The following is an 8,188-nucleotide window of genomic DNA, read 5'->3' on the forward strand; positions in this document are numbered from 1 at the left end:
GAAGTAAGAACATAATGATATTCACTGCATGCCTCAGCACTCATTCGACTGCACACATCAAAATGTGTTACTTCCAACAAGTTGCTATCTTGTTCCATCTTACTGAAAATGAGGCTTTTTAGTCATCTTGCCCATGTGGTATGATTTGCGTATCTCAAGTGATTCAAAATCAAGTGAGTCCGAACGATCCATTTGCATGGAGTTTCTTCATGCATATACACCAATAGACATGGTTCGCATGTCTCAAACTTTTCAAAAACGAGTGAGTCCAAAGATCCATCAACATGGAGCTTCTTCATGCGTTTTATACCATTATGACTTACATGGCAGTGCCACAAGTAAGTGGTACTATCATTACTATCTTATATCTTTTGGCATGAAAATGTGTATCACTACGACCGAGATTCAATAAACCATTCCTTTAGGTGCAAGACCATTGAAGGTATTATTCAAAAATAGAGTAACCATTATTCTCCTTAAATGAATAACCGTATTGCGATAGACATAATCCAATCATGTCTATGCTCAACACAAACACCAATCTCGGTGGTAGAGGGAGCGTGCGATGCTTGATCATATCAACCTTGGAAACACTTCCAACAAATATCGTCAGCTCACCTTTAGCTAGTCTCCGTTTATTCCGTAGCTTTTATTTCGAGTTACTAACACTTAGCAACCGAACCAGTATCCAATACCCTGGTGCTACTAGGAGTACTAGTAAAGTACACATTAACATAATGTATATCCAATATACTTCTATCGACCTTGCCAGCCTTCTCATCTACCAAGTATCTAGGGTAATGCTGCTCCAGTGGTTGTTCCCCTTATTACAGAAGCACTTAGTCTCGGGTTTGGGTTCAACCTTGGGTTTCTTCACTAGAGCAGCAGCTGAATTGCCGTTTCATGAAGTATCCCTTTGTTCCCTTGCCCTTCTTGAAACTAGTGGTTTCACCAACCATCAACAATTGATGCTCCTTCTTGATTTCTACTTTCGCGGTGTCAAACATCATGAATATTTCAAGGATCATCATATCTCTCCCTGATATGTTATAGTTAATCACGAAGCTCTAGCAGCTTGGTGGCAATGACTTTGGGGAAACATCACTATCTCATCTGGAGGATCAACTCCCACTCGATTCAAGTGATTGTTGTGCTCAGACAATCTGAGCACAAGCTCAACGATTGAGCTTTTCTCCCTTAGTTTGCAGGCTAAGAAAATCGTCGGAGGTCTTATACATCTTGACGTGGGCACGAGCCTGAAATCCCAATTTCAGCCCTCGAAACATCTCATATGTTCCGCGACGTTTCAAAAACGTCTTTGGTGCCTCTACTTAAACCATTTAATTGAACTATCACATAGTTATCAAAACGTGTATGTCCGATGTTCGCAACATCGACAAACGACGTTGGGGTTCAGCACACTGAGCGGTGCATTAAGGACATAAGCTTTCTACTGATCGCATAATCGCTACTATCAACTTTCAACTATATTTTCTCTAGGAACATATCTAAACAGTGGAACTAAAGCGCGAGCTTACGACATAATTTGCAAAAGGTCTTTTGACTATGTTCAGGATAATTAAGTTCATCTTATGAACTCCCACTTAGATAGATATCCCTCTGGTCATGTAAGTGATCACATGATCCGAGTCAACTAGGCCGTGTCCGATCATCACGTGAGACGGACTAGTCGTCATCGGTGAACATCTTCATGTTGATCGTATCTACCATACGACTCATGCTCGACCTTTCGGTCTCCGTGTTCCGAGGCCATGTCTGCACATGCTAGGCTCGTCAAGTTAACCCTAAGTGTTTTCGCTGTGTAAAACTGTCTTACACCCGTTGTATGTGAACGTAAGAATCCATCACACCCGATCATCACGTGGTGCTTAGAAGCGACGAACTGTAGCAACGGTGCACAGTTAGGGGAGAACACTTCTTGAAATTTTGTAAGGGATCATCTTATTTACTACCGTCCTCCTAAGCAAACAAGATGCATAAACATGATAAACATCACATGCAATCAAATAGTGACATGATATGGCCAATATCATTTTGCTCCTTTTGATCTTCATCTTCGGGGCTCCATGATCATCATCGTCACCGGCACGACACCATGATCTCCATCATCATGATCTCCATCATCGTGTCTTCATGAAGTTGTCACGCCAACGACTACTTCTACTTCTATGACTAACGTGTTTAGCAATAAAGTAAAGTAGTTTACATGGCGTTCTTCAATGACACGCAGGTCATACAATAAATAAAGACAACTCCTATGGCTCCTGCCGGTTGTCATACTCATCGACATGCAAGTCGTGAATCCTATTACAAGAACATGATCAATCTCATACATCACATATCATTCATCACATTCTTCTTGGCCATATCACATCACATAGCATACCCTGCAAAAACAAGTTAGACATCCTCTAATTGTTGTTGCATGTTTTACGTGGCTGCTATGGGTTTCTAGCAAGAACGTTTCTTACCTACGCAAGACCACAACGTGATATGCCAATTGCTATTTACCCTTCATAAGGACCCTTTTCATCGAATCCGTTCCGACTAAAGTGGGAGAGACTGGCACCCGCTAGCCACCTTATGCACCAAGTGTATGTCAATCGGTGGAACCTGTCTCACGTAAGAGTACGTGTAAGGTCGGTCCGGGCCGCTTCATCCCACAATACCGTCAAAACAAGATTGGACTAGTAACGGTAAGCATATTGAACAACATCAACGCCCACAACTACTTTGTGTTCTACTCGTGCAAAGAATCTACGCAATAGACCTAGCTCATGATGCCACTGTTGGGGAACGTAGCAGAAATTCAAAATTTTCCTACGTGTCACCAAGATCTATCTATGGAGAGACCAGCAACGAGTAGAAAGAGAGTGCATCTACATACCCTTGTAGATCGCTAAGCGGAAGCGTTCAAGTGAACGGGGTTGATGGAGTCGTACTCGTCGTGATTCAAATCACCGATGATCCTAGTGCCGAACGGACGGCACCTCCGCGTTCAACACACGTACAGCCCGGTGACGTCTCCCACGCCTTGATCCAGCAAGGAGAGAGGGAGAGGTTGAGGAAGACTCCATCCAACAGCAGCACAACGGCGTGGTGGTGGTGGAGGAGCGTGGCAATCCAGCAGGGCTTCGCCAAGCACCATGGGAGAGGAGGAGTAGGAAGAGAGGTAGGGCTGTGCCAGAACTTCGTATATAGCTCCCATGCGCCTCCCCACTATATATAGGGGTGGAGGGGCTGGTTTCTTGCCCTCCAAGTCCATTGGGGCGTTGGCCAAGGTGGGAGGAAAGAAATCTCATTATTTCCTTCCCCACCGATTGTTATCCCCCCTTTTTAGGGATCTTGATCTTATCCCTTCGGGATATGATCTTATTCCTTCTAAGGGGGATCTTGGTGCGCCTTGACTAGGGGTGTGGGGCCTTGCCCCCACTACCCACGTCCATGTGGGTCCCCCCATGCAGGTGGGCCCCACTCCGGAACCTTCTAGAACCTTCCCGGTACAATACCGAAAAATCCCGAACATTTTCCGGTGGCCAAAATAGGACTTCCCATATATAAATCTTTACCTCCGGACCATTCCGGAACTCCTCGTGACGTCCGGGATCTCATCCGGGACTCCGAACAACATTCGGTAACCACATACAAACTTCCTTTATAACCCTAGCGTCATCGAACCTTAAGTGTGTAGACCCTACGGGTTCGGGAGACATGTAGACATGACCGAGACGTTCTCCGGTCAATAACCAACAGCGGGATCTGGATACCCATGATGGCTCCCACATGTTCCACGATGATCTCATCGGATGAACCACGATGTCAAGGACTTAATCAATCCCGTATTCAATTCCCTTTGTCTATCGGTATGTTACTTGCCCGAGATTCGATCATCGGTATCCAATACCTTGTTCAATCTCGTTACCGGCAAGTCACTTTACTCGTTCCGTAACACATCATCTCGTGATCAACTCCTTGGTCACATTGCGCATATGATGATGTCCTACCGAGTGGGCCCAGAGATACCTCTCCGTTTACACGGAGTGACAAATCCCAGTCTCGATCCGCATAAAACAATAGATACTTTCGGAGATACCTGTAGTGCACCTTTATAGTCACCCAGTTACGTTGTGACGTTTGATACACCCAAAGCACTCCTACGGTATCCAGGAGTTACACGCTCTCATGGTCGAAGGAAGAGATACTTGACATTGGCAAAGCTCTAGCAAATGAACTACACGATCTTTTGTGCTAGTCTTAGGATTGGGTCTTGTCCATCACATCATTCTCCTAATGATGTGATCCCGTTATCAACGACATCCAATGCCCATAGCCAGGAAACCATGACTATCTGTTGATCACAACGAGCTAGTCAACTAGAGGCTCACTAGGGACATATTGTGGTCTATGTATTCACACGTGTATTACGATTTCCGGATAATACAGTTATAGCATGAATAAAAGACAATTATCATGAACAAGGAAATATAATAATAATACTTTTATTATTGCCTCTAGGGCATATTTCCAACACCTGGTGCTTGCGTGGTGAGAAGCAACCTCTGGCTAATCCTCGGGTCATGGATGCCCTCTCACTCCTGTGCATTTGTCCCACTAAACCACTGATGTATCTCAAAGGACACTACAAATCTTCAATCGTATGTCTCATTCCTTCATACTACTATCTCTACCCCCTTTATTAGCCTCAGATTTGGTTGGTACTTTGTTCGATCAAATGCACAAATCAGATTTCTTCTTGGATGTCTGTGTGTGCATTCTCTTAATTCTTTGATTAATGAAAGCAAAATACTGAAAATGTGCATGTTATGACTGGCCAATACACTGAGAAATAATAATGATGTGCAACTTTATCAAGGATCGATTAGTTAGTTACTGGGAAGCATTATCGAATGTTGTTCTTCCTTGCTCTTATCGGCGTCCTTTTAATTCCGTATGAGTTTTTGTAGTTGAAGGAGTTCATTCTGTGCAGCCGGAGGCGTACGAGTTCAAGATCGGCGACCAGTTTTTTCGGAGGCATATATAGTACTGCATTATAAATAAGTTTGTATGTCGTTGGTCTAATTAGTTTGTATGCTGCATCATATATAGTACTGCATATCATATATAGTACTTCTAATTAGTTTGTATGTTGTTGACTTAGCTTGACCCAGAACATATCATATAGTACTGCATTATAGTACTGCAAGATTGGTGAGAGAGAGGCATAGTCTAATTGCGAATCCATGTGTGTGCATTTCTGTCTTATTGGAATATGTTGAGTACATATTGGAATATGCTAAATGCTATTGCCTGATATAATATGAGTATGAGCTACAACTTTATGCATATTTGTTTTGTATTTTTTATAAATGATGATAGTTTGTGCAAGATGTTCACATGTTATTTTATTTTTTGACTAAATTCTCTTATGCCCTTGACTTAGCTTGACCCAGAATAGCAGCATCCTTGATGCGCGTACTGACCTTCACCTCGTTCTTTCTCTCGCAGACTCGAAGGAGACCATACGCAAGGCACATCCTATTCGGTTGTGAGAGTGTCCAGGGGTCGTGGGTGCGGCTAATGCCTATGTATGTGGCCGCACTTGACACAGCCCTCTCTTTAAGGGCACATATCATTTTTTATAACTCTGCTATCTTTTCCCAAGTCTTTATTATCTTGCCTAGCCTTGTACTGATATGTATTGTTTGATGCTAATTACCCAAGTTAGTGCATGATGTTAAGGATAACCTGAGAACACTTGCCTAAGTTTATAAGATATGACATGTGACAATTCAAACCTGCTTTGCTGCTCTTTCAATGCTTTTGCTGCTGTACTGTGCTTCTCTAGTTGTTTCAATGCTTCTGCTGCTAGCCTGCTAGACTGCTACTAGCTTGAATATGTGTGCACTTGTGCTGGTGGTGGTGCTGCTTGTGTTGCTGCTGCTAATTAATGCTTATACTCACGCCGCTGTTGAATAAATTCTTATGTTGTTGTTGCATGCTTATGCTACTGATTCAATGCTTTAGAAATTAATTGAATTAACCTGATTCAATGCTAACGATTTCTCCAACTTGCCAAAATTTTCATAATTGTCTCCTGCCTTGTGATGTTAGTCTCTGTGCACTTACTAGTATTGTTACTTGAATGGATGGTCATGGTAGTAGAATAGGAATTTTCTTTAGCTTAGTGTTATAGTGATGTTCATTTCATTACCTAAACTTTGTACCAATGTACCATGCAGGTATGTATAGATTATTATTGTAGAACAACATCAGGTTAATCTGTTGCATTCAAGTTGTTGGAAGTTTTGTTATGCCATGCTTAGTGTTTACTCAATTGGGGCATTTGGGCATGTATGTATAAATTTTAGCCTCTTGAAAGAATATTATTTACTTCCAGTGTATTTCACTAATAACTTATCTGGATCATGATCTAATGTTGTCGAGGTTGCTACTGCCGTGACAGAAGATCAGAAGAAGCTTGGAGATGTGCGCCATAGTTTTTGTTGATGTTGCCACCAAGTTTTGGTGCTTGTGTATCTGTTTTTGATTGTATGTGCACTTGTTGGACGTGCAAACGTGTATGTGCTCTTGTGAGTATTTGACTGGATGATTTCTGGATTTAATTAGTTAATTGAGAGATTTATTGATTTTTTGCTGTTCAAATGTGTAAATTGAAATCTGTGAATGAAAAAGACCAAATGTTCTACTTGACAAAATAATATTTGGGCTCTAAAAAGGCTGTGTCCCAAACTATAGTGTATCGGTACAGTGTGTATTTCAGAAAAACCAGAAAATAAGCTTAATGAAATGGTTCGCAGAAAGGCCATGTCACAGAAAATAAAAAAGGCCAAATTCCTGGGCCAGGCCCATGTAGCTAGCAAAAATTAAGAAAAAAAAGTATGAAAAGGCTGAATTGTTGGGCTCGGCCCATGTAGAAAACTGAATTGGACCGGGCTAAATCTTGTGCCACATCAGCTTGCCACGCTGGATGCCTACGTGGCCTGGGGAGGTTGCTAGTGACCAAAACAAAACAGTAGGAATATTTTGGTTGTAAACGTCTACGACCTTCTCACGGAGAAGGTCGTTAATTTCAGTTTACGACCACCGGATTTTGACCATCTGTTTTTGGTCACAAAAAGGTCACAAATGGAAAATAATGACCATTCAGTGACCAATAGTCAAGGTCACAAGTTGACATATTTCTTGTAGTGCATATAGATACACTGATCTTGTCTACATCATGTCATCATTCTTATTGCATTACTCCGTTTTCCATGAACTTAATACACTAGATGCATGTTGGATAGCGGTCGATGTGTGGAGTAATAGTAGTAGATGCAGGTAGGAGTCGGTCTACTAATCTTGGACGTCATGCATATGTAATGATCATTGCCTGGATATCGTCATAATTATTTGAAGTTCTATCAATTGCCCAAGAGTAATCTGTTTACCCACCATTTGCTATTTTTCTTGAGAGAAGCCACTAGTGAAACCTATGGCCCTCGGGTCTTAATTCTCATATATTTGCCTTTGCGATCTACTTTTTCCTTGCTTTTCTTTTTACATTTATTAAACCAAAAATACAAAAATACCTTGTTGCACTTTATTTTATTTGCGATCTATTTATCCAATCTATTACAACCTTTTTACCGTCATGCACCAATTTCTGGCGTCGTTACCCGAAAGAGATTGACAATCCCTTTAACACGTCGGGTTGTGAGGTGTTGTTATTTGTGTGCAGGGGCTGTTTACGTTGTGTTGCTTGGTTCTCCTACTGGTTCGATAACCTTGGTTTCATAACTGAGGGAAATACCTAACGCCGCTGTGCTGCATCATCCCTCCCTCTCTGGGGAAATACCAACGTAGTTCCAGCTGCCATCAAGGAGAATTTCTGGCGCCATTGCCGGGGAGGATCTTCAACATTACCAGGTTCCTAATCATAAATCTCACCTCCTTGCAATTTACATTATTTTCCATTTGCCTCTCATTTTCCTTTCCCCCACTTCACAAAAATTTGCCGTTTTATTTGCCTCTCTTCTCCGTTCGCCGTTTCTTGCCGGATCTGTTTTTGAGTGCAATCTTGTTGTGTGGTCATCATGACTCAAGAGAACACCAAGTTATGTTATTTCTCAAATACCAAAAACAATGATTTTATTGACACTCCACT

This window comes from Triticum dicoccoides, chromosome 2A (assembly GCF_002162155.2).
Source record: "Triticum dicoccoides isolate Atlit2015 ecotype Zavitan chromosome 2A, WEW_v2.0, whole genome shotgun sequence".
NCBI classification, from domain to species: domain Eukaryota; kingdom Viridiplantae; phylum Streptophyta; class Magnoliopsida; order Poales; family Poaceae; genus Triticum; species Triticum dicoccoides.